This window comes from Corvus cornix, chromosome 1A, assembly GCF_000738735.6.
Source record: "Corvus cornix cornix isolate S_Up_H32 chromosome 1A, ASM73873v5, whole genome shotgun sequence".
Lineage (NCBI taxonomy): Eukaryota > Metazoa > Chordata > Aves > Passeriformes > Corvidae > Corvus > Corvus cornix.
The window spans coordinates 46,253,652-46,270,917 of NC_047057.1; the positions used below are offsets into that span (position 1 = coordinate 46,253,652).

Here is a 17,266-nt window from a genome sequence, read left to right on the forward strand (position 1 = left end):
CTTAACAGATATCAGCTACTTGCTATCTAACATATGACCTTATTATCTAGACAAGTTTTCTCTAGGAATATAGTAAATGAAACAAGAGGTCTTATTTCCTTTCAGTCCGTCTTTTTCTCAGCTTTTAGTGAAGACTGGTCTGCTTTCTGCCTTGACATTTGCAAGCAGCATCTGCTAGGAAAAATATGACTCAATTCCCTTGTTTGAGAACACATAAGAATCTTTCCTGTACTAGTCCAGCAAAACTTAAAAACCAAACATCAAAATCCTTACCTATTTTATCTGTTTTTTCATAATTATCATCCATTTGTAGTATTTCATATACCCTTTCAAAAAGTATCTGCTAGAGCAAAACAGCATCAGCAAACTATTACAGGTACAAAATAATAGGACATTTACCATTTGCTATTGCATCATAGCTCTGGAGACATGAACATTAACTTATCATTTCTCTTCATAAGAAAACAAGATTTTTAAATGGAGCAGGAAACATGAAATCCAGAAGGCAACATCCTTCCGCTTACAGGAGGCAGAAAGCAATCAGACATTTGATAAGCCAAATGCTGCCACTCAGTTTGAAACAATCAGGTCAGTACGAAGTTTCTTTTGTAGAAATAATTTGTCAGACATGTAATTATTTTCTATCATGCTAGCAGAGATGTGCCTCTAACTCTCCTAGGCCCAAAGAACATGCACCTATGTTGTGAAATAAAAGTAAAAAGCTACGGTTCTGTTATCTAATATTCTATTTTGACATTACACTAAACTAATAGAGCAGGAAACTGCTCCTGAATCTCTTCTATGAATTAGGATAAGCAGGTCGATCTCTGCCACGGTTGTCCCCAGCAGCTGTAGCAGTCAAGCCACGGACAGCAGAGCTGGGAGAGTGTTCTGTGCTCTCAGTGCTCCCCCTGCTGCTGCCCAGGCTGCACCCAGGGGAAAATGCCTGAGGTATGCAGAAGACAAGAAAAAAAAAGGAGCCTTAGGGCATGACATACAACATCATCAGTTACTATTTTTCTACAGCAGGATCCCTGCATTAAGCAAATGTGCCCTTCTGGAATTCAGTAAGAATCCTGAAAAGAAGGAATCTCAATTGTGACATACATCCTGTGTCTCACAGAGAGTGAAGGATTTTGGTAACCTGGGCACACCTTTCCCACATCCCCCAAGGCCTTCTCCCTACTCATGTTTTTCTGTTTCCCATCCTCAATATCTTTTCTTTCACCTTACACTGCACATCTGCTGCTATTCTTTCACAAACACGTTCCAAGTTTGCATCTCTTTCATTCGCTATGAGTCCGGTTAGAGTTTGACTGCACTTCCTGCACTCTGTAAAGCAGTACCAGCAGGACAACAATAGTCTTGTACTTAAAGCAGCTGAATGATGGAGAAGTGTACTCTGTACCTGCCTCTGCCATAATCCATGTGGGATGCTGGGCATGTCATTAAAACATCTCTAAGTTTGTGCTCCTGATCTGCTGGCTATATTGAAACTGAAGGTGAGTTTGCACAAATGCTGGGCTACATCAGGAATCATCTTGAGAGATTCTGTGACTATTTTCAGTAGTATATAAGCCTAAGTACTCTGCAAATCCCAGCTTTAGCAATCCCAGACATAGAATCTTGATCTCTACACCACTGCACATCAGCCCAGCTGCATGGGATGATATTTTCTGACTGGGGAGCCAAAAGGAACACCACATCTGAAGCAGTCACACAACTTGAACTCAAGACTACAGTGACATATGATTCTGAGGAGAAATTCCTGTAACTTGAAGTCAGTACAGTCAAGTTAATTGACTGCATGTAACAAACAAAAAATGTATTAACTTTAGGCAAATGTGATTAATTCACATACATGAGGAAAACCACATGATTGTGTAGTTGCTGCCCCTCAGTGGGGGCTGTTGACACCTATCATGATGAGCACCCCAAAATTAATCATCATTCTGTCTCCAGAGCAGGATCTGATGCTATATAGGAAATACACCCTGGAACCAGATGACAAATACAATGCATACTGAATAAGGTCAAAAATTTAAGTAAAAATGAGATTACAAAATGAGTACACCTGAACATACATTGAAAGTAGAGCAATACATTTGAAATTTTTAATTAATCCTTGCATGTAGCATAAATAATGACAATTAAGATGATTCTGGATCTTTGCACTACTCTCATAAAAGGATGCAAGCATTCATAAAGCAAAAGTTTTAGGATTTAGAAACCTAATAGCTTATCAATTAATCAGAAAATAACAGGCATAAACTAAAAAAAGAAACATTTTTTCTATTGTTAAAAGAATTGTATTTTTCAAACCTTAAGATAGCTTTTCATTTGCTAAATAACCATAAAAGAAAAAATGATCCATCAACAGTCAGTCATTTACGAATAAAAAGGTTAATTTTGACTAATTAATTCTTCAGTAAACATAAAAGCTTTTGAACTGAGTGTTGTGATCTTCATATGAAAATTATGTCATCTATACATAAAAGCCACTACCAGGACTCTCACATTTAACAATAGAAATATTCTGTGCATATATCTTAAGTGCAAAGCAAAAGACACCTCAATGTAACTCAGTAAGAATCTTCACTCTTTTCTAATTCCTGCTTAATTTCACCAAATGACAGAAAATTCAAGGACTCAATAAATCAAAAAATTGCACAGAATGGGTGACTAAGTGCTTTTAGTAATTATAATTTAACCACAGTACAGTGGTATTCAGTACACAGTATTTCCAAGAATTGTATAGTAGTTGGAGCCTACAGAATTTTCATTTTTAAATATCTTGGGAAGTAAATACTGTGTTTGTGTATCAATTGAAATTAGGAGGATGAAGTATTAGCTGCTTGAAGCTACAATATGCACAGTTCTGAATCAAAAAAGCACTTAGAACATCATTCTCTTAAACTAATTTGAACTGTTTGAAACAGCATCTGGATAAACACATCAAGCAATGCCTGAGCAACTGGCTCACGGGTCAGACACAAATGAATGTTACAGTGAATGGGATAACATCACACTGGAGACCTGTCACTTGGTGGGGTAGGTTTCACATGGCTCCATCCTTGACCCAGTGCTCTTCAATGTCTTCATTAATGACTTGGAGACAGGACTGGAAGGGATACTTACCAAGTTCACAGAGGAAACAAGACTGGGAGGAGCTGTTGTCTCCCTCAAAGGCAGGGAGGCCCTGCAGACAGACATCAACAAATAGAGGACTGGGCAATCACCAACCATAGGAAGTCCAACAAGGGGAAGTTCCAGATTCTACACCTGGGACTTGATAACCCTAGATGAACAAACAGACTGGAGAACAAGATGCTGGAGAGCAGTGCCATGGAAAGGGACCTGGGGGTCCTGGTTGATGGCAGGTTGAATGTAAGTCAGCAATGCCCTGGCAGCCAGGAGGGCCAACCTGGGGTGTCCTGGGGAGCATCAGGCACAGCATCGCCACCGGGCAAGGGAGGGGATTGTCCCACTCTGCTCTGCACTGGGGTGGCCTCACCTTTAGTCCTGTGTGCAGTTTCGGGCACCACAATATAAAACAGACATTAAACTATTAGCGAGCTAAACTATTGGGCCAAAGGCGAGCTACAAAGATGGTGAAGGGCCTTAAGGGGAAGGGGTATGAGGAGCAGCTGAGGACACTTGGTCTGTTCAGCCTGGAGAAGACTGAGGGGAGACCTCACTTCAGTCTATGACATTCTCATGAGGGGAAGAGGAGGGGCAGGCACTGATACCTTCTCTGTGCTGACCAGTGACAGGATCCCAGAGAATGGCCTGAAGTTGTGTCAGGGAAGGTTCAGGTTGGTTATTAGGAAATGTGTTCTTCACCCAGAGGGTGTCTGGCCACTGGAACAGGCTCCCAGGGCAGTGGTCACAGCACCAGCCTGACAGAGCTCAATATGTGTTTGGACAACACATCTCACACACGTGGTGTGACTCTTGAGGTGTCCTGTGCAGGGCTGGGAGCTGGACTCGATGATCCGTGTGGGCCCCTTCCAACTAAGCTGATTCTGTGATTTAATAAGTTATTTTTTTAATCTACAGATTAAGCTACTTCTCTATAATGTATCAAAACAGGCACTTCCATAACTTACTCTACTCTAATATTTGTGTTTGGGACAGGATTGAACTGCCAAATTTCTCTCTCTTAATATTACCTAAAGTAAAGTGAACCTGTGTTTTAAACAATTGTCCAACTTTGAGCACATACCTAATACTAATAAATCAGACTAAGCACACTTAATTTTAAATGTTTAATATCAAAGCACTTCAAGTGCTTTACTTTACCATGAAAAAGAACTTAGCACATGAAGCATAAAGCCCTAAAAACAGAATTCACCCAGGAAGTAATATAGACTGCAAGGACACGCTGCTACAGAAATGTGTTTCTAGGAATGCCTTTCCATCCCACAGGCATAGTAGATTTGACCTAAGCTGGTATGTAGGAACGGTATACACAAATATAGGCTGTGCAAAAAGGTAGGAATTTGGTAACTATTTTTTGAGTCTTGAAATTTAACCACATGAGCAGTTCCAATAAAGTTAATGGAATATCTCATGTTAATGACAGACTTATGCGTCTCCCTGAATCAATATGCACATGACTCACTCCAAAATGTGACTCACTGAAAAACTCATGTACCAGATAAAAAGAAACTGATAATGAAGGGCATAGGAGCCCACAGAAAAGCAAAATCAAGTGTTAATAATTTTAAAAATATTAAATAGAATTAAAAGCTACAGAATATTTGCCCTTGCATAAAGGAAAAAATCATAATTCAAAGTAATGACCAGTATTTTTGGCTTTAAATGTCTCAGAGAAAATATTGTTTGGAGAACAGTACAGAGGCATCTCTGTATTTAACAGCCCTATACCATCTGAATGTTTTCATATAACATTTTAAAAATTCGGTGCAATGTAATTGCCATGAAAATCAGCTGTAAACCATGCATTTTTCCTTTTTTAAAATTGTGAAAGAGAGGGTGGTTAAGTGGGTGGCAGTATGATGAAACGTATAGAAAATACATTATTTGTCATGAAATAGAGCAGAAGGGAGAGAAATTAAAGTAGGGGGAAAAATCAGGTGGTAAGAGAGTAGGCAGAAGTCACCACTTTATTACTCCTCCAGTGCACAGTTTTTTTTTATTTAGCACACATATTCTCAGTAAAAGTGTGTTACTGAAAATGCAGTTATTATTCCATTAAGTTGCTGTTGGCTTAATAAAGGACATAAAATATAATCATACCTGAATAGACACAACCAATCTAAAGATGAACTATATACAGTACTGAGTTAGCCATCTGAAGATGAATGCTGGTTGAGAGTGGATAATCAAAAGAACTTTGAAGAACATTTTTACTAGATAATTTACAGATCCAGCAGTAACAAATTACTAGTGGTTTGCCATATTGGCAGCCAAGTGCTAAACATCATGTAAACATAACACAGTAGAACAGCTGCCAGTTGAAATGTCTTAGCCAGCTATAGAAGTTGAAGGCCTAACTGGAAAAGATCAGTCAAAGAGCAATGTACTTTTTGCTCTCAGAAGCACAAGCAACGGCTCAGACTCCTGTAGAGGTGTTGAAAATGATCATGCACGCACACACCCCCCATCAGAGGTGCAGAATACTATCTACTGGACAACAGCTCTCAATGCAGTCCAATTTACATGGCATGTGGAAGCAGCATTCAAAATCATCTTCACTAGCAAGGCAAAGTCTTTGCTACGGCTGGTAGGAAAATCTGCCAGTGTGAAGCTCACATACTGCAAGTTGCTGCTTTTTCCTGTCTTATATAATTAAGCCAGTGATGTCACTGCAGTCATCTCAATAACCACTACTAGCAGAAGATGCAGGACAGCGGGTGCTTTTCCTGTGCTAGCTCATCAGTACCTTTTTGCCTGTGGTAGATTCAACACTGCCCATACAGATCCACCGCAATACAAGCACACCTTTATGTTCTTTTCCAGACACACTCCTAAGGAGCTGAAGACTTAATATTTAAATTCTTTCTCCAGCCACTCATAATATAATGTCTTAAAGCTCCTATAAAATACAGATAAAAGCATGTTACTGACTGGCTTGTTTATCTATAACTCCTGTGAAACACTGTATTTCTTAGAAAGCATCAATGACTAAATAAGTGATCGTAATCTGTTAAAATTATTTAGATTTCTTAAAGGAAACGCCACTGACAGAGACAAAGGCAAGGCGATAAATATTCCAGTACCCATAAGTAAGAAAATATTAATAATTAAAAGAAAGACCAGCATAGCAATAAAAAAAGTAATTATATTTCAATATGCTTTTTGTCTAAGTTGGACAGGCAGTATTGAGGCTACTTCTTTGCAGATTGTATACAGCCCATAATTCAGAGATGTTATGCAGAGCACCAATATCAACAAAAATAATAGTGGTAGTATTCATGCAAGTTGCTTAATCTCAAATAATTACTGAAGCAAATAAAATTTAAGAGCCTCTTCTGAGATTTTCCCTCATGACACTAAACTGAAACTTATGGTAAGTTTAGGAAGGATAGCTGCCAAGAAAAGAGAAATGAAAATATTCAAAAATTGTGTATATCATTCAATCCCCACATTTCTCTGGAAAAATAAAGAAACTTGTGTAAAGACCAACACGTGCATCACGTGACACGACACATCAAGTAAATCTGGTTTCTGATTCTAATCTCAGTTTAAAAACTTATACCACTGAACTCAGCCAAGGATATATTAAAGTCCAGTATATATTAAAGTCACAGAAAATCTAAGGGGTACATTTCTAGCACACTCTTGATCTTCACAGGCAAACATTTCTAACGCATAGTAAATATCAGGTGTTTGCCCTTAACTGAATTCCTCAAGAACTTATATTTTATAGAGCTATAGGAATCTGGTCCAACATATTTTTCTATACATTTTCTACTTGCTAAGCTCATTAATGTGGGCTGAAAAAATCTGTCAACAGAATAAAATGAAACTCTCTGTCATAAGTGGTCAACTATTTCAAGACTTAAGGACAAAAATACTGAATCTACTTTATATGCCTATTATAAAATAAATCTACTTGTTGCCATTAGGATGGAATAAAAATGAAATTAAACAAGTAGTCCAAACAAACTATCAGTGTTCTAATTTCAGCTACTAAACAATTTTAAAAGAAAGCATTATTTTGTATTAGCTTATCATGGGTGGTCATTTTGCCCTGTGAAATATGGCCCACCATTTATCATTAGCATTATTTGTATACCTCTTACTAAGAAGAAAAGAAAGTGAGACTGGTGCTTCAAAGAAAATACCTACTTACTCAACTTCAAAAGAATCATACAATAAAATATAGTGAAACTATACATTTAATCTCCACCGCTTAATGGATCCTGCAGAAGTTCACACAGCTCTGATGGATTAGAGGTCTCCATCTCCTGTTTATACCATTTGGATAAAATGATGCTGTTCCACTCACCACAGAAAACCACTGAGACATAACCATGTGGTTTTTACTTTTCTCATGCATTTCCTGTCAGATGGTGATCATCAGGCTTCACTGCAAGTTCCAAGTTTAATAACTTTATTCTTACACTAACAGAATAAACCTGAAATCAGTGTTGACTTGAGGTATATATAAAAACATCTAATTTTTTTTCCTCTACTGTTTGTAACTTGATGTGTAGGTAGAACACTAATTTATTCTGAGGTTACTACGTATTACAAAGCACAATCGAACCTGCACTGGTACCTGCTGACAATAGTGATAACAGTACTAAAATACTACAGAAATTCCCACCTCTTAAAAATGCAGAAACATCAAAAGCTAAAAAGTTCTAGAAGTTCTAGTTTTGTTTAGATTGCAGGCTAGATTCTCCTTCTTTCCTTATTAACTCAGTTATGGTTTCCCTCAGGTAAATATCTACATACGACTGTGAAAAACAAATCTCCCCTGTATCTAATCTCAGTCTTCTTATATTCTATCAAAAGCAGTTTTTCCAGAGACCAAAAAATATGTTTTCAGAAATTAAAATCTGATTGTACCTAAATGTTGGCAAAGTCTTTTATATTCCTTCTAGACCTCATACATTGTTCCTTACTCTACTGCTCAAATGTGATAAACCAATGCACCTTTGGAGTATCAGCACTCCTACTGGTGATGCTCTAAATCACATAGGCAGAAAATGTATTTTGAGAAAACCAAGGAAGATCAAGATGAAAAGAACTTTTTGTTCTCTTGTGAAAGAGAACCTGAAAACATGATTCTGACTGGAACACTGGAGAACAGTCTGAGGAGAGGAGAAACCTAAGGGAAAGGGAGGGTAGGAGTCCACAACAGATTTTTTTTGACAGACTTCTAAGGAGGGTCAGGGCTTGAGGGAAGCACCTCTGGTGATCAATAACTTAGTCTTCCTGATGATTTGGTTTTATAATAATATGACAAAGAGAGAGTTGATTTTAACATTAAAAAGTCACCTCTCTGGGTGGAAATCTCATGGTATTATCTTCTCATTCTGTTCTCCAGAAGTGACTGAAACTCTCTTGGAAGGTCCTAAATTAATCTGGAGACTGCATCTTAAAAATGGACATCATATTGTACACTACTGCATACTCTCAGGATGATGGACCCTGAGGGTACTGAAAAAAATGGAAGAGATGGGGGTTCTGCAATGCATGCACTGGCAACAGTGGCACAATGGCACAGGCAGCTTAGGGATGTTAAAAAAAATAATGAAACACAGATGAAAAAGAAGGTTCTCAAAAGCATTGAATAACACATAAAAAAAAAAGATATTTAATGAATGCAAATATATTTCATATTGGGAAGATTATTTCAAGATCAGTTCTGATAGAAACCTCAGATCTTGGCTAATCCTATTGAGTTTAGTAGGTATCTTTGGTATTCATCTAAGTATAATGAAACAGAGATGACTCTTCAAATCACATATGTGCTCAGTATTGAACTAAAATTGTCCTTGTGAAAAAAAAAATTAAATATACTCTAGTCAATTTAATAAAACCTAGCTGTCTAACAGAATTGTTGAGTAGACAAAATTTTACTCATCATTGCCAGAGCACCCCAAATTTACACACAGCTTTATAACCATAAAGACAAACAAGCTCTTTGATCTGAAAAGCTTGTATTATAATTACTTTATATGGAAAAAATTCTAAACCCATATCCAAGATCCTTATGTAAAAGATTTAGCTGAGATGAAAGAGTCCACAGCAGGACAAGTGAAAGTGCTTTGCAGCATGGAAAGACTTACACACAAAATAAACTTGAAAATGCTAAGATTACTTAGTCAGGAAAAAGAAAGCTTTAAGAAAGAACAAGCCTGAAGTATTGCAAATTATGGGGGGTGTGCAAAAAGCATTTGTTCTTTTCTACTGTCAGATTTCACCATATAAGAATAAATGGAAGCATATACTCAGCCAACAAAAGAAAATGCCTGTGTATAGAGCACACGTTCTGCAAAACAGCAATACAGGCTCATGGTGGTAAACAATGTGACAGACTGGAGCAAAAGGATTAGATACCTTTAGGCTTCACCACTGCAAGCTAAACACGTAGCAGCATTGAGAGAGATGCATTTGTCTGTAAGCTATTCTCCTGCTAGCACCTGATAGTCAAGGAACTTGCCGCACACACATAATTGCACAAACTGCTTAAATATTCCAGAAAATCATTCTAGTAGAAAAAGGAGTAAGTACTTTTTAATGCAGACTAAATGAACTGGTGGCCTGGCCAGCACTTTCCCCTAGTTATACTTAACTCCATGTAGTTTAAATCATACCAAGTGTTGTCATGTTTCAAGATTTTGTATCTTAAACAAGCATTAGCTTTCTCACCGGGTAGGTCTGTGCTGCTCGCTGGAGGATTGTCTAGCAATCCTTCTACCCGAAATCACAGCAGCAGGGAGCTGCAGGCCAATTTAGCCGGCTGTGAAGCATGATACCAGGCAAATTATTCTGCACAGAATTCTACATAGCTGCTATTAGGACCCCTCTAACACAAATTTTTGCAACACTGTGCTGAAGCATAGCCTAACCTACACATACAGATTATAATCTTTTTTAATAGCTATAGAACACAGGTTAGGAAAGGACACATTAAGAATGCCTGAACTCCCCTTCACTAGGTAGCTTAAAAGAGAGAGCAAAGATTTGTATCGAGTTGGTTTCCCTCTGCTTCTTCATAATCACCAGCTCATGTTTAAATAGAATTTAGAAATCATTTTGTAAAGCAGCTTATGGCAAGTATATCATTCTGTGTTGACTGAGTGGATGTTTGGTACTGGATGTCCCATTATAAATAACTAATGAAAAAAGGTAGCAGCAACAACAGCTCTCAGTGGGAAATACTACTGTGCGCTAGAAATTGGGAGTAGCAGATGGTTTTTAGTTGGGTAGTGGCTTTTTAAATCAATTTTTAAAGTTATATAATCTTATCTTCAAAGAGTGGGTAGACCTTTCTAACAAGGGAATCTCAAAAAGTAATGTTTACATGTACCAGGAGAGACGGCCTTCATACTTTTACTTCCCATAGAAATCAGCATCAGTGTAAGCTTGCAAAATAGGATTCATAACTGAACTGGGTGAAAGAGCAATTTAATACAAAATTCTTGCAACATCATTATTTGTCAATACCTAAATGATCTAATACTATTATAAAAAGGGAAATCAGTAAAGCAGCAATATTCCAAACATTGTCTCTCAGTACAATTCTCTTCCCTTTTTTTAATACATCATAAATACCTGCAAAATACACTGAAGCTTTATTATCAAATTCAGTAGATGTTACTATATTAAATAATTTAAAATTTATCTGTTTCTGTCCTTGAAGCCCCAAGCAATCAGGCCTGATTATCTTACTATTCCCTAATGAATAAGCAACCAAAATTGTTCTGGAATGTGTTTTTAATGTATCCTCATTAGTAAGCCATTTTATATACTTCTGGCTCGCTCATCATCATTGTTCTGTGAAATTTTGTATCCCTCTCTCAATAATGCAGGCATGCAAGTGTGTGGTATTTTTAAAGGCTCAAGACAGCAATTATTTTACTCAAGCATGTTTGGTCACTCTTAGCTATTATATTTCAGTCCAGCCATCATTTATTTTAATATTATATTAAAAGTAAAAACCAAAACAGTATTCTGGAATAATGCTACCAAATTGCTTACTTCAATATTCTTCAACAAATTCTAGTGATTATTACACTATGAAATAATAAAAACAAAGGTGTGCTTTTTATAAAAAATAATTGTTCTTTTCCTTAGAGAAAAAAAATTAATCAGAATAACTGACTTCTGAAAAACCACACATAAATTTTATCCACCCTAATACATTCTCTTAGTCAACTTCTTTCAAAACCACATAATTCTATGCTTTTGAATCCCTCCTTAGATATAAACCAAACACAATTATAGTTTTATTGCTGTTATATAGCCTCATCATCTTGATATCCTGACATAAGAGTAAAAAGTATATCTTTGAATATGTACCATCATTGTTTTCAGCAGTGTTATTATATTTTTAAGTATATTTTTTTCCACTCTCTCAACATGCACAAGTATCAACTTCCCTTTCTGGATGACAGAATTAAGCAGACACTGACATTTATATGCCTGTGATGAAATCCAAATCTTTTTCCTGAGACTACACAGAACCTTTCCTCATGGTTAAATTTAAATTGCTGCTGCCAACCTTTATTATCTATTATATAACCACATTAAATTTAAACAGATATGCTGCTGCCACTTCTGTGAAATCCCTCTGTAGTGCAGTCACTACATGGTTTTACTACCTTCAGTTTAAAAAAAAATAAATTAGGGGCACCTTAAGTTTCTCAGTATTTATGCCATGTAATTAAGCAAAATCCTTTAACATATACTCTGCTTTTAAGAACACAGAAAACTGTCTGGAACTGTTTCTTTAATCTAAACTCATGTCACAAATCCAAAGACAGTAAGATGCTGCATTTGCACTTGAAATTCAGTAACACATTTTTTTTATTATGTTTCTGAACACAACAGCATAAATGTAAAAGCAAACATTGCAAGGAACCACCTACTACAGAAGATTAAAGAGACTGTTCTGAAGAAAATACTTCAATTTGGAGCTTCAGTTTTATTGAAGTGACACATTTTAAAATTAGCTGTAGTTCAAAAAATCTCACGAGTTCTCAAAAAATATGGAAAATATTTATGGTTACTACATGAAAAGAAAACCACACTTTTCAAAGTAAGGACTGGAATAAACTTTTGAATACAGAGTAAGATGAAGCCCTTTCAAGAGTCAATTTTAGGAAAGTATTTTTTAAATAAAATATCAAGTTTATGAAAGAAAAAGTCTGAGATTTATTGTATCCAACATGTACATCTAGCAAATGTACATATACATACACATGCAAGTGTAGAAGTTCTTAATCCCTACTTTTTGTTCTGCAGTCACAGGCTGTCCAAAGCAAATAAAAAGTAACATATTCTTTAACATCCATTGGAATTTCTTACATGTACAAAAAGCTTATATTTCTATTTTCTGGTGTTATTTTGTACAGAAACACAATGTGAAAATACATTGCAATAAAGATGGCATATTTCTGTGTTTAATAATACATTTAGAATGATTTGTCCTCACATGAATACATACACAGGACTCTCATACCTGACAGGAAACTGATAATGATCTTAGTACTTCAAGGACAGAGGAATCTAAAGCAATTTACTTGCTGGAGCTCAGAATTCTCACAATACACATTTTGACAGTCTTCTGTTCATCTTCCTGACACACTTAATTTTTCTGCATCCCTGCTTTGCATGTTATACCTATTTAAATTTTCTTGCTCGCTCTTCAATTCACACAGATTGTTTGAATACACACCCAGTGTGTAACCTCTTTGCCATGATACACTTCTAAATTTAGTCCTGATGCTTTAGTTTTTAGTTTAAATGTTGTTCCATAAATTTTTCTCCTAGAGGAACTAAAGGTGTTCATTTCGAAGCAGTTTGGACTATTGACTGTGTTAAAATGCACAATTTTAACACAGCAATGAAAAAAAGTTGGAAAACTCTTATATAAGATGGTTGCTTTTGTTCTCGAAATTACTGAACCAGACTGCCATCTATTGGAAAATAAATATTTTTTTTTAATTATACTTCTTTTTTTAAGAAAAAAATCCCTGAAACTGCTATAATTTACTGTCAAAAGCTGATTTTGCTAGCAATTATACTTAATTCAGCTTGAAAAGGAAACACCTTTGTTGACTGAACTGTGATAAAATCAAGGATTTTCCTATATCTTTTTCCGCCTCATCTTTTCTGGAGCCTGTTTTGAAGCACAGCTCCTTTTCTGACTCGCTGAACAATCAAGTTGTAGTTTTTTTGAAAGATTTTCCAAAAGGGCAAGATTTTAAAGGGAACATAGAAAACCTGAATTATGTCAGCACTGTGCAATACACAAGTATAAAGCTTTCCCAGCTTGCCTGTGCAGCACCAGTCAGGGCTTTCCATGCCTTTGCACACACAGGGTAACTAAAGAGCATATTCAAATCACAGTGACCAAAATGGGAGAAGCAAAGACAGGAACTGGAGGCAAAAATCTATGAATTGACCATCATCCCCGCCCAGAATACAAGTCATAGAGAAATACTAGGAATTCCAGCTAAAATGATGCATAGCTGCACGAATGCCTTTGGAGCTCTCTCTGAAGTAGAATTGCAAAACTATGCTTAATCTGGCCTTTAATTTTGTGGAGACAATGAACAGGGGGTTGTCGTAATGTACATGTTTTAATGACCGGTAAAGATAGACTAGGAAACATGGGATTAATATTCTGCTTCCTATTTGACTTGAAAATACTGTAAGCGCATGAATCCCTGGGGTTTTAATGCCTTCTCACAAATCACACACCTGGCCAATAGAAACATATAAAGTAATAAAAACATGTATTGTTTTCAATGCAAAATTTGATGAAAAGTAGTTCCTTACTACAAACATTCCAGAACAACTTGTTATGTTGTTGGATGACTACTTGTCTAATAACACAGCAAATGGAAGAATGGATTCAATTCTGTGTTTGATCTAAAAGACTTCCAACCCACTTCTTTCAAAGAAAGTACAGAATTCTACAAGTGCTGTATGACTGAGCAAGAAACAATGCAAGATGGCTAAGACCAGAAAATGAAGAGAATGTGCCTGTGAACAAGGCATCCATAGTCCTGCTCTCCAGATTGCACTGGTATTCTTTTCTGTATTGTACACTGGTGGCTGTACAACGCAGAAACAATAGTAGAAGGGATCATGGACTGATGATTAGTACTTTATCTGGGAGACTATAAAACCAATGTTGAAACTCACCTCTATGACATGGACAGAACTGAACATCACTCTTCCAGATGAAGCCTTTATTGTCAAGTTATTGCATTAAAAAGCAAGCATCCACACTACCCTTACACTAAACAAAAACTGTGAGCCCCACTTTTTCAAACAGTAGAGGTTGGCACTTAAAATTCAGGACAGAATTCCAGGCTGTGGATTCTGGATAGACAGACACTTCCTTCTGCAGTCCCAAATCAACCTTAACCTCATTTAGCCAGGGCAGTACTACAGTTGTTTTGGCCCTCTTGAAAAGAGCCAATTGTTAAAAAAATGCTTTGAAATACACTCTGCTTCCTGATGCCTTCTCTTTCCCAAGCCCATGCTATCTTCAGGAGGTGGCTCCTGATCCTCCTTGCTCCATCTTCCTAAGTTTATGATCCATAAGTTACTATTTAAATCAGAAATTCCCCAGTCTTGGCCTCCTATTTCTCTGAACAATAGCATGATGCAAAAAAAGCAGATGTCTCCTAGCAGCCAGTGCCTTTGCAGAATCTCCCTAAAGGTCACAAAGTGGCATGACTTGGGGTTTGGAAACTTTTCAGATTGCTGAACTGCATGAAGTTGAAAAGCCTTCAACAGTCATTGTCTCTGGAATCGACATTTGTTCAGGAAATGGCACTGTCTAGCACATCAGCAACAGGGACCTAACTTCTACACCTCTTCAGAGCTGATGCCGGCACAGCCAACAATGAAAGTTGGGAAAAACCTGCTGATTTGAATCTGAAGTAACTGCTCCTTCACGGAAGCACACCAGGTGTGATTCCAGCCCTCTGTTGGAGCTGGTAACAGAGAAACACTCAGTCCAGTAGGTAAAAAGAGTCTGTGCTCCAGTGTCACATACTCCTGTGCTGCCCATACTTCCACAGGGTCTTGGCATGTGCAATGGAAACAAATGTGAGACAAACAAATGCAGACAACAGACAAGAACCCACTTGGCCTATTGAGATTCTTACAGAAGCTTCCCATGGAGGAGAAAACTTAAGTCAGAAAGAACTGCAAGAATCTCTCTTCTTTAGAACATATCCAAGGAATCTATTTCTGACTCTCCACATCTATATACATCCTCACTTCTTTCTCTCTGTATCTTCGTGTTCTTACACATAAATATTCATTTAAATTTCTTCAATCATCACCGTACTGTCACACATCTTCCATGACTATGCTTGCTGGTCCTGCCCCCAGAGCAGTTTGGCAGCATTCACCTTTGAAATAATTTTCAGAGCTAAACATATCTCTTCACTTTAGTGCTTCTTCCCAATTAGTCTTTCATGACTCCTTACAGAGCATGTGTATTTTCGTATCACCCATGTACTACATAGGGAGCCTAAACACAAAAGGAAGGCAGCACCTGCCCAAAACTAAAAGACATTGTATCAAAAATGGAAGCAACTTCCATTTTTTGGATGCAAGGCATCCAGGCAGCAACTGAACAGACTGAATCACCCTAAAATACATTAAAAAATGAAATGGATGCTTTAGAACAAACAGGAAAATCTCACATCACAGCAAAGAGTCCTTTCCATACAGATCTATATAGTTGCGTTCACTGTAGGGGAAAACATGTTCTGCCCTCCATCCTAACTTTGTGTTGGGAGTGCACACCCATCTTCTTGATTACAGTTTTCTCTGAAAGAAAAGCTGGATGCCCTAGTAGGAGAGCACCATAAAATGCTTTTAACAGTCCCCAACTTTGAAGATTTGTTTTCACATATAGTTCAATATAAAATACATGAAATATCAAAAAAATATATTGCCTGATTTACCTTTATATTTCCCTGTCACAGAAATTACAGATTTAGTGTCTGAATATTTTCTCTTCACATTGTATTTCATTTAGGCCTGAGCAGAAGGGTTTATATGGAATACATTTTCTGCAAAATAGCAGCTGAGAAGATTTAAATAGCAGTTAGCACCTAAATTCAGAGAGACACTAGACAAGTGTCTAAAAATGCTTAAATGGGATCAGTACCTTGTTCAGATTGAATTCAATATGAGTTATATATCTAAGCATTCAAACATCTAGAAGGGCTTTACAAAAGTATCTACTGCATTTCAGGGCAGCTATGCATCTTTGTAAATCTCATTTTGTCTCTATATATCGTAATAAATCCTCCAAAACATGAAAGTCCTTAACTTGCCATAGTTTTCCTTGCATAAGTGAGCATAATTTTTCTTAATTTATGAAAAACATTAACTGAAATTTAGAACATAGCAGTTTTCCTTTGTCCTCTCCTTTATTCCCTGGGCAATCACATTTATTTAGTATCATGATTTAAATTTAAGCCTAAACTAGCTGAAACCAGGAAACCTACTGAGGAAGAGAATTCAATTATAAAAAAAGCCTTGTTACAGCAAAGAAAAAATTAATCCTAGAGTACTTTATTCATAATATTAGTAGCAATGAAGTCATCTTCAACTGTAGTTGGAAATCACTGACGTGTCACAACCACTAATTTCTCTATTAGATCAGTCTTCAATACCATTAGGCTACTGAGAAAGCTATATAGTAATAAAATGTGTAAGAAAAATAACTGAGGATGTTTAGGTGGTTCTTTTGGGGGCATATCTGATCAGATTCTGTTGACATCTGGTATTCAGTATAGAATTAAACATACTGATCTCCACTGATTTCTCAAAAAACCCCTTCCTCACCCTCCCCATGCTCAAAACAAGTAACCTGAATGTATTAGTGGTGACATAAAAAGCCTTTCTGAGGTGTGGTAAGCAATACCTTTGTAAAATGAAGTGAACATTACGTTCTAAATCTGTAAGAAGCACATACTATATTATTTTTCTTTTATTATAATGTTAACCTTGTACTATTCTCACTCTTTTACTATTTTTTCTTGAATGTGCCATAAATAAATCAGATGTAACTGAATATATT

General features: G+C 36.7%; 1 protein-coding gene across 8 annotated transcripts in view; it reads right to left on the reverse strand.

Moving 5' to 3' along the window:
- The window catches only part of ANKS1B (ankyrin repeat and sterile alpha motif domain containing 1B), a 413,633-nt gene that overhangs the window by 318,215 nt on the left and 78,152 nt on the right, over window positions 1-17,266 (reverse strand). The gene's annotated exons all lie outside the window — the stretch shown is intronic.